Here is a 15,211-nt window from a genome sequence, read left to right as displayed (position 1 = left end):
TATATGTGGAATCAAAAAGGTCAAATTCATAAAAACAGAGTTGAATGGTTGTTACCAGGCGCTAGATGGAAGAGGACATGGGGAAATGTTGGTCAAAGTGTACACACTTCTAGTGATAAAGGAAGTAAATTCCTAGGATACAATATACAGCATGCTGATTTTAGTTAATAATGCTGCATTATATTCTTGCTAGTTGCTAAGAGAGTAGATCTTATTACATTTTCTTACCCTTCACACATAGGAAATTATGTGAGGTGATAGAGTTCTTGGCTAATGTTATGGTAGTAATCATTTTACATTTTAGTGATGTATCAAATTAGCATATTGTACACCTTAAAATTATATGTCTATTGTATCTCAATAAAGCTGAAAAAATAAAGCTAAAACAAAGACCTCCAAGACAGTTTTCAGGAACAGTCTGAGATCAGTAATCAAATACACAATTTAATCCAAACAGTGATATTAATGGGCTGGGAAGTTATGCAGACAGCAGATTAAAAAGCACACATAAAATGTCAAGGCAGCAGAAAAAGCAAGCAGGTTACAAGAAGAAGATAGAAACAAGCTCCTTTGAGGTGTGGAGCCTGAAGAGATTATCTGATAGTAACTAGTCAAGTTTGACGGGATACTATTCAGTACGCCTAATGTAACATCATTAACAATGTTCTCTTTGGGTCTGGGAGAAGGCCTTAATAATACTGTGACTTTCTTGAATGAGTCGAGTTTTTGTCAGTTCTAAAGCAAATTTTATTTGGGGAGCCGTTTCCTAGTAAGAGTACTCAAATTTTGAATGCAAAATGAGATAGATTCTTAGATCTGCTCCTGGCAGTAAATCATTTTTGAAAAGATACTTAATCAGTTGTTATATCAAAGAGAATATGATGAGAGAGCCTGACCATTTACCTGAGGTTGCAAGAGGGTATGTAAAATTGATCATTATTCTCTGTGACTGTTAAATTGTCTAATAATTTATTTCTTCACTAGAGAACATGTGTATGCTTTCACTAATGTCTTCTAACCTTTGTATATATTCAGTGTGACTGAATTTTTATGGTTGGTGTGTTTTGAGGTCTTACAATAGTTTCAATTATAAGATAGGCCCTATAAGTTTCTACAAAGCATTTAAAAGAACAGAACTTATTTCCCCAAAATTAATGTGACTGTGCTGTAAGAGAAATCAGCTATTCGGAGAACTAAAGGCAACAAATTAAGACCTTTATGCCCAAGTTTTAAAATTCTATCAAATGAGTCCACAAAAGATAAAATTAATGGAAAAAAGGTAATTTTCAAGATGATTTCAGGCTGTGAAGGTAATCAAAATACTTGTCAAGACCATGTGTTGTTACATCTTACAGTTGGGACTGTGGAATTAAGTATTCTAAATTACTAATTATGCATATTCACAAAACAGCAAATATTTATATTTTACTGAGTACCTATTCTGTAACAGCTCCTTTTCCAGGGATTGCAGAAAAAGAATGGAAAAGAAATGTCCCCATATTTATGGAACTAACAAATGGAGACAGATGAAAAATAGCCAAATATCTACTAAGTTATAGTTCCATTGGAGAAAAGTAGGAAAAGAGAATAGATCGGGAAGATAGTATATATGCCACATTTTAATATAGGCAAAAAGACTTTTCTAAGAATATGGAATTTGCACAAGACTTGAAAAAAAAGAAAATGGGTCTTGCAGATATCAAGGAGAAAAGAGTCTGACCACACAGGGCAAGACCCATTGTGTGGCAAAAACAAAGGCTCAATTTTGTAATGTCAGTTATAGCATTGGCAAATCTTTAACTGACCTTTAATTGCTTGCTTAGTAGATAGCAAAAGCCAATGTGCTATCACTATTCAGAAACTGTAATTATTCTTTTACTTGTTATTTTCCCCCTAGACTGTAAACTTCTTGAGACCAGTGGATGTTCTTAATCTTCTATATTCAGCATCTTTCCAGTTTCATCTTGGGTCCTGTATATAATTACTGCATATTTTGATGTTTCAGCAGTTCTTGTAAATGGAGTTCCTTTTCTATCCTTCCCTTCTCTCAGGTCAGTTTTTAATCATTTACTTTACTGAGAATTTTTAAGTTGTGTACTATAAATTGATCTCTAACCACCACCCTGCTTTTCCCCATACTACCAAGTTGGTCATGAACACTTGCACTTGAGGCTTGTTTATAGTATCTATAAGTGTATTAGGAATTAGAAAAATCAGTAGATCTTTTTACATTGTTTAAACATTAGCATATTTGAACAGTAAATTCTATCCTCATACTGCTTAAACTTCTTAAAAATTGTGTCACAAGTAAAAGGGTATTCTCACATATTTTCCTGTGTGTATCGTGTGTGTTTTACATTGATAAATTCCCAACTTGAATTATTAAGCTATCCTGCATATAATACCAGGTGATAGTAAAAATTTAATTACTCTTTATATATTCAAAGTGTATACAGAGAATACTGTATACTGTTGCATACAGAGAATAATAATACATTCATTGCTTTCCTAATCTATAAGTCAGGTCCAGAGGTCTGTTTAAACTGAAATACAGCATTAAGGAAAACTTTAAAATCACTAAAAAAACAAAAATGACCATCATGATCAATAAATATCTTTAGATATATCTGAAGGATAAACTGAGTTGTAACAGGTATTTCCTGTCTCTGAAGTAAAAACTAGAGAAATGAAGCCTACTTCCACCATTTCAAACCACTTATTCGGGAATTTTCTGAAGGGATCTTGATAGTATAGCTTCTATAGACATCTTTCTTGAATTTTTTACTACTTTGAGTGATAAAAGTGGAGCCCACCTGAATGAGGAAATTTACTCTACTGGGAATTGTTAGGACTTATAGTAAATTCACATTAGGTGACAAGTAAGGGAAAATGTACAAATACAGAAATGAGAGAAGAGGGATACTAATTAACAGGGAATGTGAATGAAAGTGCTGTAATGGAAAATAAAGATTGTTTTCAGAAAGTAGCTAGAGGTCTGTTTTTGCCCCAAACCGGTAAGCTAGATAAAGCCCAAATCATAACAAGAAATAATCCTGGATATAGTGCTTACAATTTTATCTTTTCAGAAAGTAGGTAACTATTCAATGCAAGTTCATTCTTGTGGTATAAATGGGAAATATATTGGTAATAACAATTTTTGAGAACTACTTCTATAAAATATGGATTTCTAAATAAATCACTTACCAATTATATATTTAACTTCATTATACACTATCAGGAAGGCATTATCTTTATTTTAAACATGTAAGTATGTTTACATGAATAAAGACTACTTAAATTTTTAAATATATTCTTTGATGGCAATTTTTAATTAAAAACAATACATTATTTAAATTCAGTGTACTGTTAAGGAAAATGGAAAATATGTATTTTGGAATATATAATAATTACAAAAATAAATATATGACTAAATAGGACAAATAATATTAGGAATGAATACAATTAACTATTGGAAAGTTATCATATACAGGATTTGTGCTGTAATCCTTAGAGAAACCACTCACTATAAATTAAAAAAAAAAGCAAAAAAAAGAAATCATGAACAGAGGGGAAAAATAGGAAGCAAACATTAAAATAATTGACAAAGATATCAATACATTAAATTAAAATAGATGTAATTCTCCAATTATAAGCAGTGATTTTTAGATGATTTTTACATCAAATAAAAAACCAGGATTTTAGTATATTCATATACAGAGCTGTTGAAAGTAAAAGGATGAAAAACGATATAACATAGAAACATTAGGCATAAAACAGCTTGGGAATCTCCACTGATAGCAGAAAGAGAGTAAAGAAAGAATATAACCAGAGAATGTGAAGCTCATTTTGTAACGATTATAAAGGATCATTTATCTCTTTCAGAGTATAAAGCAGAGAGAGGGGACATGATAATGTACATCCTGATATGTAACTCTTCATATAAATACATTTACATTTACAAACTTTCCCAAATCAGTTCCTGCTTATGTAATTTACACTTGCTAATTATTTCTAGCAGTCTGTATGGTAGGCCAGTAACTTTTAATTAAACTTTTTATCTCAGCACAACACTGCATATGAAAATATATTTTTGATGTAAAATAAAACAAATATATGCATGATTTATTTAATGTATATTTTAAGGGAGGAAAGGTGAGGATTATAATCTGTTAAACAAGATTGCTGTAATTTTTATTGCCCTAGTATATGTAATATACTTAACCCTGGTGTGTGTGTGTGTGTGTGTGTGTGTGTGTGTGTGTGTGTAGATAAATCTTAGAGGATTCATAATGTTTTATAAGTAATGGTATGAGTAAGTAAATAAGGGAATAAATGAATAAAAACTCCTGTTCTTGGATTATTAGCAAATGCTCTAGATTTCCAAATAATAAACGTGGTAATAATATAATGTATGGTGTGGGTTAAATTTCACCATAGAATGGTATTTTGATGAATTAAAAAAATAACTTTATCTCTCCATATCACTGATTTCTTTTTTTATCTTAGTCAAAGAGATAAAACTCTTTACGTTCTCAAAAGAATTACAGCCATGTCATAACAGAACTTACGATTCTAGAGAAAGAATAATGTGAAAGGAGTGTGTGGAGGATTTACATACCATGAAAATAATCACATTTCTCTTCAAGAATGTAATGAAAGTGCCTCCCTTGAATACATGCTTGTTTTTATGCAATATTTCATCTTTCTGAATCAAGCCACAAAATATAAATTTCAATGTTTCCAGTGTTTTCATTAACATAAAATTCCTAAGAGCCTTGTCTTATATTTATATTTTGAATTCTAGGTATAAAGCTAAGTTTCAAACCTATTAAATAAATTTTACTAGTCATTGAAGGACTTTAATCAAAACAATGAAATGACTATACAAATTTTATTTTACTCTTATACTTAATGTAATCAAATCAATATCAATGGTAGGTAACAGGAGAAACATCAACTGATAATTAAAAAAAAACTTCTCAGGTAACAGGAAATTCAATCAAATATACAGTAAAATGATACAAGAAAAAATATAGAAATATATATAGATATATATGAAGATCCTCCTGCCTTTCTTTTTTTTTTTTTTTTTTTTTTAAATTTTTATTTATTTATGATAGTCAGAGAGAGAGAGAGAGAGGCAGAGACATAGGCAGAGGGAGAAGCAGGCTCCATGCACCGGGGGCCCGACGTGGGATTCGATCCCGGGTCTCCAGGATCGCGCCCTGGGCCAAAGGCAGGCGCTAAACCGCTGCGCCACCCAGGGATCCCCCTCCTGCCTTTCTTTAGTGGGAATTAATAATATTTTGGAGTCCTTCCCTGCCAAACACACCTGTAGCCATATTCACAGATGCTCCTTAAATATATATATATACATTAAACATTAAAATACATATATATACATAACAAAATATATATATATATTTATATATATATATATATTTAGGGTTCCTCAAGCTGCAGGAGATTTGACCAAAACTTCAGCCCCCCTGAATATTTTTCTGCAGTTATTTACACTGATGATATAATAAATCAATCCACACCTATGCTTTTAGGCAGTTAGCTCTGAGTTAGAACTCCTCTGCTATTTTACCTACCTGAATGGCACCTTTTTCTGAGTACATTTTGGAATGAAGTTTCCTTCAATTATTATATTTTAAATTTTTTTCTTATACAAAACTACATTTGATCCTAAGGTATTCTCTGAAATTACCATTGCGCTGATAGTCTTTTTTTCTTCAGTTGGATTTCTACAGAGTTATTATGTTTGAAATACATTTTTGTCATGGTTTAGGAAACAAAAGCATGGGCAGGGAAATGGCCAAATGTGAACAACGGGTCATCTTGATCCAATACCAAATACATTTGTTTGAAAAGATAAAATATAACGTAAGCTAAAAGGAATGTTATATAACATGTATTCCTTATGAAAGCTCTTATGCACTTTTGGGGTATCTATTTTATTTTTCATATAATATTATAGTATGATTAAATTGTTTTCCTCAATAATTTATAGTCTCCCCAAGGTTTTATTCTTTCTGTGGTTTAATCCCAGTCCTAAAGTTAAATCAATGCAATTTGTTTCCAAATGGAATTGTATTAGTTTGCATGAAACAAATCAACAGCTCAGTTTAGCTGAGTCTTACTGTTTGATCAGTTATAATACTATACTTTGTATGTATATGGAAAATGAATATTTGATGTATTATCTGTATACAAGGTCTAGCCTTGTTATCAGTAACTAAGTCTCTGCGTTATATAATCCTACTTTATACCATGCCTGGATTCCCTGCTAGTACCTCTACTCATATTTTCTATTGTTTTATATCAGGAGGCCTCTTTGCTGGCATTGTCTCTCTTCAGTGTCACTCCTTAAAAAATCTCACTCTTTTAGAGGATTTATGACATTATTTTACCAACCAGTGCTTCAAAGCTAACTACCCTAGTATGTTTACTTTGTCATATTACTTTCTATCATATACCCCAATAATTGATATGCCCCTATGTACTTTGATTCACAAATTAGAGAAAAACCTATCTAGTACGTATCTCTGCTATTCAACCTCATGACATATATTCTAAATGTCAAATAGTATCTAAGAGTGAAAAAATCTACCTATTAAATATTCTAAGGCTTTCCAAAAATCAAGTAATGGAAAATATCATGGTAACATGATACATGCTGCATGTATACATGCACACTTTATGATACATTATATTCTATACATAAGAGAATTCTGAGGTTTTATAATGAAATGTATTTATAAAATTGTATTGTGTTTATTGAAGTAAGAATTGCTGAGATTTTCATAAACTTTCCGTTAATTAAGCACATTAAAAACAATTACATGAATTGATTCCATTCAAAATGCCTTCTTACATAAACTTTCAGCTAAAGACGATGACTTTCTTTAGTGATAATTAACTTGATCTGGCTTATCCAAGCTGTTTTTTATCTTTTCTTTTAAAATAACATGTACAAATATTTCTCTGAAAGTAAAATCTCTTGCTAATTGAATCTATGAACTGATTTTTCTCATTAACAACATATCTGTCCTACTCTGAACATACTTTACTGTAATATTACCTGATTATGGAATTTATTTTTATTTAGCTATTAAAAACTATTTTTATTCTGGTAAGAACACTTAATATGAGTTATATCATGTTAACCACTTTCTAAGACTATGATACAGTATATATGTCAACCTTAGGCACTATATTACACAGAAGTTCTCTAGAACTTATTTATCTTGCATAATTGAAACTTTGTGTCTCTACAATTTACCGCTTATTTTACATATACAAATGAGATATTGGACTCTTCTTAGTAACACTTCATCACTTCATTATTGTTCCACAATCAGTCTTTGAAAACCAGTAAAACTCCATCTCCTTTTTTTAATAAATTTATTTTTTATTGGTGTTCAATTTACCAACATACAGAATAACACCCAGTGCTCATCCCGTCAAGTGCCCCCCTCAGTGCCTGTCACCCATTCACCCCACCCTCCGCCCTCCTCCCCTTCCACCACCCCTAGTTCGTTTCCTAGAGTTAGGAGTCTTTATGTTCTGTCTCCCTTTCTGATATTTCCCACACTTTTCTTCTCCCTTCCCTTATATTCCCTTTCACTATTATTTATATTCCCCAAATGAATGAGAACATATAATGTTTGTCCTTCTCTGATTGACTTACTTCACTCAGTATAATACCCTCCAGTTCCATCCACGTCGAAGCAAATGGTGAGTATTTGTCGTTTCTAATGGCTGAGTAATATTCCATTGTATACATAAACCACATCTTCTTTATCCATTCATCTTTCGATGGACACCGAGGCTCCTCCCACAGTTTGGCTATTGTAGATAGACATTGCTACTATAAACATTGGGGTGCAGGTGTCCCGGCGTTTTCATTGCATCTGTATCTTTGGGGTAAATCCCCAACAGTGCAATTGCTGGGTCGTAGGGCAGGTCTATTTTTAACTCTTTGAGGAACCTCCACACAGTTTTCCAGAGTGGCTGCACTAGTTCACATTCCCACCAACAGTGTAAGAGGATTCCCTTTTCTCCGCATCCTCTCCAACATTTGTGGTTTTCTGCCTTGTTAATTTTCCCCATTCTCACTGGTGTGAGGTGGTATCTCATGGTGGTTTTGCTTTGTATTTCCCTGATGGCAAGTGATGCAGAGCATTTTCTCATGTGCGTGTTGGCCATGTCTATGTCTTCCTCTGTGAGATTTCTCTTCATGTCTTTTGCCCATTTCATGATTGGATTGTTTGTTTCTTTGCTGTTGAGTTTAATAAGTTTTTTATAGATCTTGGAAACTAGCCCTTTATCTGATACGTCATTTGCAAATATCTCCTCCCATTCTGTAGGTTGTCTTTGAGTTTTGTTGACTGTATCCTTTGCTGTGCAAAAGCTTCTTATCTTGATGAAGTCCCAATAGTTCATTTTTGCTTTTGTTTCTTTTGCCTTCGTGGATGTATCTTGCAAGAAGTTACTGTGGCTGAGTTCAAAAAGGCTGTTGCCTGTGTTCTCTTCTAGCATTTTGATGGAATCTTGTCTCACATTTAGATCTTTCATCCATTTTGAGTAAAACTCTATCTCCTGAAGGTATCTTTGAAGACCAGTAAAACTCTATCATCACAGATGATCTGTGTAGTATAACTTGAAGCTGGGATGATATTCACACATTTGTTTTATTTAAAAAAAAATTAAAGATATTTATTTAATTAATTTAGGAGAGACACAGACAGAGAGGCAGAGACATAGGCAGAGAGAGAAGCAGGCTCCCTGCAGGACCCCAGTGGTGGAACTCAATCCCATGAAACTGGGATCACACCCTGAGCCAAAGGCAGACACTCAAACACTGAGCCACCCAGGTGCCCCCATTCACTTGAAGTAAGACTAGGAAAATGTTGTGTATGTTGCAAATTGTAGAGAGCCTGAGACTTAATGCTACATAGTAAGCCAGCAGTCTTATGAATAAGAACAGAAGACACAAGACTCTTGGGTCAGAGATAAACAAATTTATTACTCATTGTGTAATAATTAGAATAAATTTGTGATTGTAACAATTCCCTTGGATCCCAAGCCCCTGAGCTAGGGGATGGAAATGAGGAGTCCAGAATGGCTACCGTCAATGCTGTGCATGCAGTTGGTTTGCATCACAGTTGAAGAACCCCAAACTAAAGATTCCAAATCTTTTATGATGGATTACAAGCAAATGTGCTTGATATGTGCATCAGAGGAAGCCATTGTCTTCATTATACTGAAGTGTGTAAATAATAATTAATAAATAACAATAGTAAATAATCCTCCTTTTTGCTCCAGTGGAAACACTGTCTATTCAGTCCATGCATGGGTATTCACTGTACACAAATTCTGGAAAAGATAGAAAGTCTGGAAAAAAGGGTGGTTAGTACCTCACTTGCATGACATAAGGAAACACAAGATACCTAGTAGGAACTGTCTTCCAATAGTGTACGTATTTTCTGTGCTTCTATCATAGCGTGTATCATTTCATACTGTAACTGATTGTTCAGTTGTGTTTCTTTTTAATACTAATGATTATCCAATTCCCTTATTGATTTTAAATCCTGAACATCTAGAACATAATTTTTAAAAAATATTTATTTATTCATTCATTCATTCATTCATTCATGGGAGACACAGAGAGAGAGGCAGAAACATAGGCAGAGGGAGAAGAAGGTGGGGAGTTTGATGTGGGACTTGATCTCAGGACACAGGGATCATGACCTGAGCCAAAGGCAGACGCTCAACCACTGAACAACCCAGGTGCATAGAACAGAATTTTTTTAAGTAATCAATATTACTAAATGATTAAATTTAATTTTATGTAGTCAAATTAAAATGAGGAGTGGGAATATAGTAATTTCAGAATCCTAATGGTAAAGTAGCCTGACTTCCTTTATCTAGAACCAGTTCTGTTCTGGCAATTAAAATAATACAAATTAGTTTAGCTTGTTACACTGAAAGTTGTGAATGAACAAACTTGGATTTAGAAACAGCAAAAAAAGGTCATGCAGTTCTGAGAGCACATAAGAATTGTGCATCCTGTGGCTTTTTTAGTTCTGAAGAAAGTGGTTTCTTGTGAAAGGGATTGGAAGCTGGTTGAGTGCACTGATCTCTAATGACAAGAAGATATCATCAGTTCATTTCCTGAGTTTCAAGAATGAGAGGGAGACTACAAGTACTACAAATACCTAAAACATATCCTTTCAACTCAGGGAACAGAGCTCTCCACAGTCTGACCTTAACCTATCCTTATAGGCTTGTCTTTCATACTTTCCCCTATCTAATAACCAAACTGGACTACATGCGTTACAAATATAATATCCTGCTTCTGTGGCCTGGCTCAAGATTCTTTGCTAAACAGACTAGCCCTTCTGTTTCCAACAGGGTAAGTACCTTAAAAGCTTAGTCAGAGGTAAATTTTCTTCATTCTAAGAGAAGCTCATCTCCAACATTGGTAAATGAGCTTCCCTTATGGCATACATTGTTCCTTTTTTGAATTATTTATTAATTTTTATCTGTGTGTCATATCTTTATACTAGGCATTAAGTTGCACATAGTAGTGGTTTAAAAAATGCATGATGAAAACTCCAGTGAAGTTATGTCAAAGTATATTCTTCTTTCTTCCACCTAAATAACTGGGAATAAGTGTTCTACTTGCAAGTTAATGTAAAGAAGCTTTAATTCCCATGAATTTTATATTTTAAAAGATTTGAATATGTAGAAAAATATACTAGATTTATGGGAAGCTAAAATAATAAACACTATAAACACTTAATTTAGCTACATTATTCTACAACTTTTTATGAATCCATTTACAAGCAATACCTTTTTTTCTTTAGCATTGTATGATATTTAGAAAAACAGGTTCAGTTATTCTTATAAAATAATATTCATTTCAAAAATGGAAATATCTGTATAAATAATGAAAGTCAATGGATTAGTCCTGCCACATATTTGAGTATATTTATAAACTATAATTACATATAAATGTTAAGGGGTGCCTGGGTGGGTCAATTAATTAAGCTCCGACTCTTGATTTCAGCTTAGGTCATAATCTCAGTGTCTTGAGATCAGGCCCTGCCTCAGGCTTGTTGCTGGGTGTGGATCCTGCTTGAGATTCTCTCTAGCCCACTGCCGCTCTACTTGTTTGTGTGCATGTACATGTGTGCACTCTCTCTCACTTTCTCTCTCAAATAAATAAATAAATCTTAAAAAAAGTTAAATGGTATTTAGAATTCTTAAAATCATCATATTATTCAATAGACCAATTATAGAAATCAGTACATGGATAATTATGATATACATATATCTATTATATATATGCATTTATATATGAAACATTTGTAGATGACAAGGTGGTTTCTAGTTAATATTCAATGGATTAAGTTAGTATTTGGTACTGATGTAAAACTATTGCTAAAAAAATTAGTCTTGGGATCCCTGGGTGGCGCAGTGGTTTAGCGCCTGCCTTTGGCCCGGGGCGTGATCCTGGAGACCCAGGATCGAATCCCACGTCGGACTCCCGGTGCATGGAGCCTGCTTCTCCCTCTGCCTGTGTCTCTGCCTCTCTCTCTCTCTGTGTGTGACTATCATAAATAATAAATAAAATAAAATAAAATAAAATAAAATAAAATAAAATAAATAAAAATAAAAAAATTAGTCTTATCAAATTATTTATCACAAAAGAAATTCCAGATGGATAATACATTTCAATATAAGAAGAAAGCCTTTTCTAAGCAAGTCACATAATCTGTAATTGAAATGAAGGAAAGAATTTATGTGTGTAACATACACACACACACACACAAACATACACATGCTCAAAAAATTAAAAAAAACATACCTTGTGTTTCATAGGGAAAATATTGTGAATCCAGAAATGAGAACTAATAATAATTTAAAATGTATATTAAAAGAGTAATCTCTCTTTTTGTTATGACAAATAATATGACAAATAAATATGACGATTTTTTATGACAAATCAGGTACATCGTTACATAGTTATAGTGTATTTATTTTTAACTAAGTTACTAGGTGACATTTTCTTGAAAATATGCACACTGCAAATAAAAAGGAAACTCAACACAATTTTAATAAAACAACCTATATCTTGGTGGCAACTATTATGATTAATGACTAAATGTGAAAAATATGGGAATATAATTGCCTGTTTGCATTTAGATTTTCTTTAAACGTTTCTTTATTTAAGCTACATTTAATGTAAAAAGCTTTACATTTTGTTAAATCATTGCCAATAAAGAAACATATGCTGAATAATGAAACAAGCAGTCATCAGAGTTATAGAGAAGGGTGGGAGAAAGATTATCCTTCTTAAATCGAATAGAATCAATTTATTGTCTGCCTATTATCAGAAATAGAGAAAGTACTGTAGCTTCCTCATGTGAAAGGCATCATGTAGTATTTGTCCTTCTGTGTCTGGTTGCTTAACAAAGCATGCTAATTTCTAGATTCATCTGCATTGCTGCAAATGGCAGGCTTTCCTTGTTTTTAAAGGCTGAATCGTATTCCATTATATGTATATGCCATATTTTCGTCGTATAAAATAGTCATTCATAGAAACAAAGAGTACAGTATTGATTGTCACGGGTTGAGAAGAGGCGAAATCAATTAAAGGGTACAAGATTTCAGTTATGTAACATGAATTACTCCTAGAGATCGAGTGCCCAATATAGTACTTACAATCATAGTGTATTATATACTTAATATTTTTCATAAGTGGATAGATATGTTAAGTATTTAACCCATAATAATAATAACAAAGTGCAGGAGGAAACTTTTTTTTTAAAGATTTTATTTATTTATTCATAAGAGAAACAGAGAGAGAGAAAGGCAGAGATATAGGCAGAGGGAGAAGCAGGCTCCCTGCAGGGAGCCTGATGTGGGACTTGATCCCTGGACTCCAGGATCAAGCCCTGAGCTGAAGGCAGGCCCTAAACCACTGAGCCACCTAGGCATCTCACAGGAGGAAACTTTTAGAGATGATGCATACTGTTGTGGCATAGATTTGGTGATGGGTTCTTGATGGCATGCTTATCTCCAAGTCATCAAGTTGTATATATTAACTACAAACAGTTTTTCTGTATGCTAGTCAGTCCTCAATAAAATAGGTTTTTTTTTTTTAATGGAGAAAATACAAAAAGTTTAATAATAAGTTTAAATTTGATTTTCAAAAAGAGTTAGGAATCAAGACTTAAGCCCAACAGAAGAAACATTCAGATCTTTGAGCAATCGCTACAAGAGCTGCATAGTCAGGAGTCAACTAGTACAACTATGACATCTCAGGATCAATAAGAATATGTGTTATCCAGTATCTTATGCTGCAACTCTAGGTTATATCTTCTATATTCCCTCCACTGACATGCTGGTGAGAAAAGAAGATATATGACTCGGTGTAATAAACACAAGAGTTTCTTAAGCTTTCAGTGGTATTAATTTCATGTTCTCTAATCCAACATAAATACCTGAGCTTCTAACATTCACAGGATGCTTACAGTGGTTCTGGATGACAGTGGTCAGAAACTCCTAAATCTGACTCATCCCTAACTTGTTAGGAGAATGTGCAAAATATATTGGGCCAGAGCTAGAATCATGGGTGTATCAATCAAGTTGTGGCTTGAAGAGAATTTTAAAATTTATGGGTAAAGGAGAAGCATAAAATTAGCCCTTTTCCCATAAATTGGGGGTCTCAAATTCAAATGCAGTAACAAAACTAGGTAGGAGACATGAATTAATCAGCAGACAGTTCTCTGGCAAAAGGAAGCTGATGCTTTCAGTCCCAGCCAAATGTAGTCAGGACAAAGTATAGGTCCAAAGATTGCCTTTTGTGTGCCGGCTTGGCTTTGTTTTGGTTTTGTTCTTTGTAGAGGGACAATTTGCTTTGTTTTGTTTTTCTGAGACACTTGAGCCTCACCAATCACAAAAATGTTAGCAGTAATTTGTCTAATAGAAGAGTGCTTATAAAACTTTAGTGACCACATAAATCACTTGAGAATTTGTTAAAATGCAGACTCCCAATTCATTAGATCTGGGGCCATACTTAAGATTCGGCATTGCTTTATTTTAATTTGTTTTTCAGATTTATTTATTTGAAGGAGGGTGGCAGAGGGAGAGAGACACACACAGACTCCCCACTGAGTGTGAGACCCATATGGGGCTCAATCTCACAACCTTGAGATCACGACCTGGGCTGATACCAAGAGTCAGATGCTTAACTGACTGAGCCACCCAGGCACCCAAGATTCTGCATTTCTAACAAGCTACAACCTGATACCAATGCTATGAGTTCACATATTACATTTAGAGTAGCAAATACTCGTTGATCTAGAATTAATAAAACTACATGTTAACTTCCAATTTTACAATGTAAGCTGTTCTACTCCTGAGAGTAATATTATACTATATGCAAACTGTAATCTACATAAAAACTTGAAATAAAACGTAAGCTGCTCAATGTCTAAAGGAATATCTATTTGTCTAAAGATAAAAACCTGAAAGGAATTAATTTCCTAATAATTTGCCCAAATATGTTATAATATTAATGAATATTTATTTACAAAGCATGTATTTATAAAATAGAAATATATTTTAAGGGCACCTGGGTGGCTCAGTCAGTTAAGCATCCCAGAGTCCTGGAATCAAGCCCTACAATCGGGCTCCCCGCTCAGTGGAGTCTGCTTCTCCCTCTCCGTCTAACTCTCCCCCTGCTTGTATGCTCTCTCTGTTTCTCTCTCTCAAATAATGAAGTAAAATCTTTTTTAAAAAATTAAAAGAAAAATATATTTTATTTCTGTCAGTATTATTTCACTATCAAAATTCAACCTTAGGTTTATATGGACTCATTTTTAAAATATTTATTTATTTATTTATTTATTTATTTATTTATTTATTTGAATTTTTTTAAGATTTTATTTATTTACTCATGAGAGACACACACACACAGAGAGGCAGAGACAGAGGCAGAAGGAGAAGTAAGCTCCACGCTGGGAGCCCGATGTGGGACTCGATCCCGAGACCATGGGATCATGATCTGAGCTGAAGGCAGATGCTCACTGCTGAGCCACCCAAGTATCCCTGAGACTCATTTTTTTTAAAACACACGTATTGCTCAAAACATGACCAAACTAAAAAAAAGTAGTTTTCTGGGGGAAAGGGT

The 15,211-nt window shown here is 33.5% G+C and overlaps 1 long non-coding RNA gene across 2 annotated transcripts in view; it reads left to right on the top strand.

Annotated features, from left to right (window-relative positions):
• LOC140607970 (uncharacterized) overlaps positions 1 to 15,211 on the top strand; it is a 353,114-nt gene that overhangs the window by 104,076 nt on the left and 233,827 nt on the right. For both annotated transcript variants that reach the window (XR_012009913.1, XR_012009914.1), the window contains one exon: positions 1,898 to 2,051. This is a non-coding gene — a long non-coding RNA (uncharacterized lncRNA). The remainder of the gene's footprint in view (positions 1 to 1,897; positions 2,052 to 15,211) is intronic.

The sequence above is a fragment of the Canis lupus genome, chromosome 17, assembly GCF_048164855.1.
Source record: "Canis lupus baileyi chromosome 17, mCanLup2.hap1, whole genome shotgun sequence".
NCBI classification, from domain to species: domain Eukaryota; kingdom Metazoa; phylum Chordata; class Mammalia; order Carnivora; family Canidae; genus Canis; species Canis lupus.
Note: the sequence above shows the minus strand (reverse complement) of the source record. Positions and strands in the feature narration are given on the sequence as shown.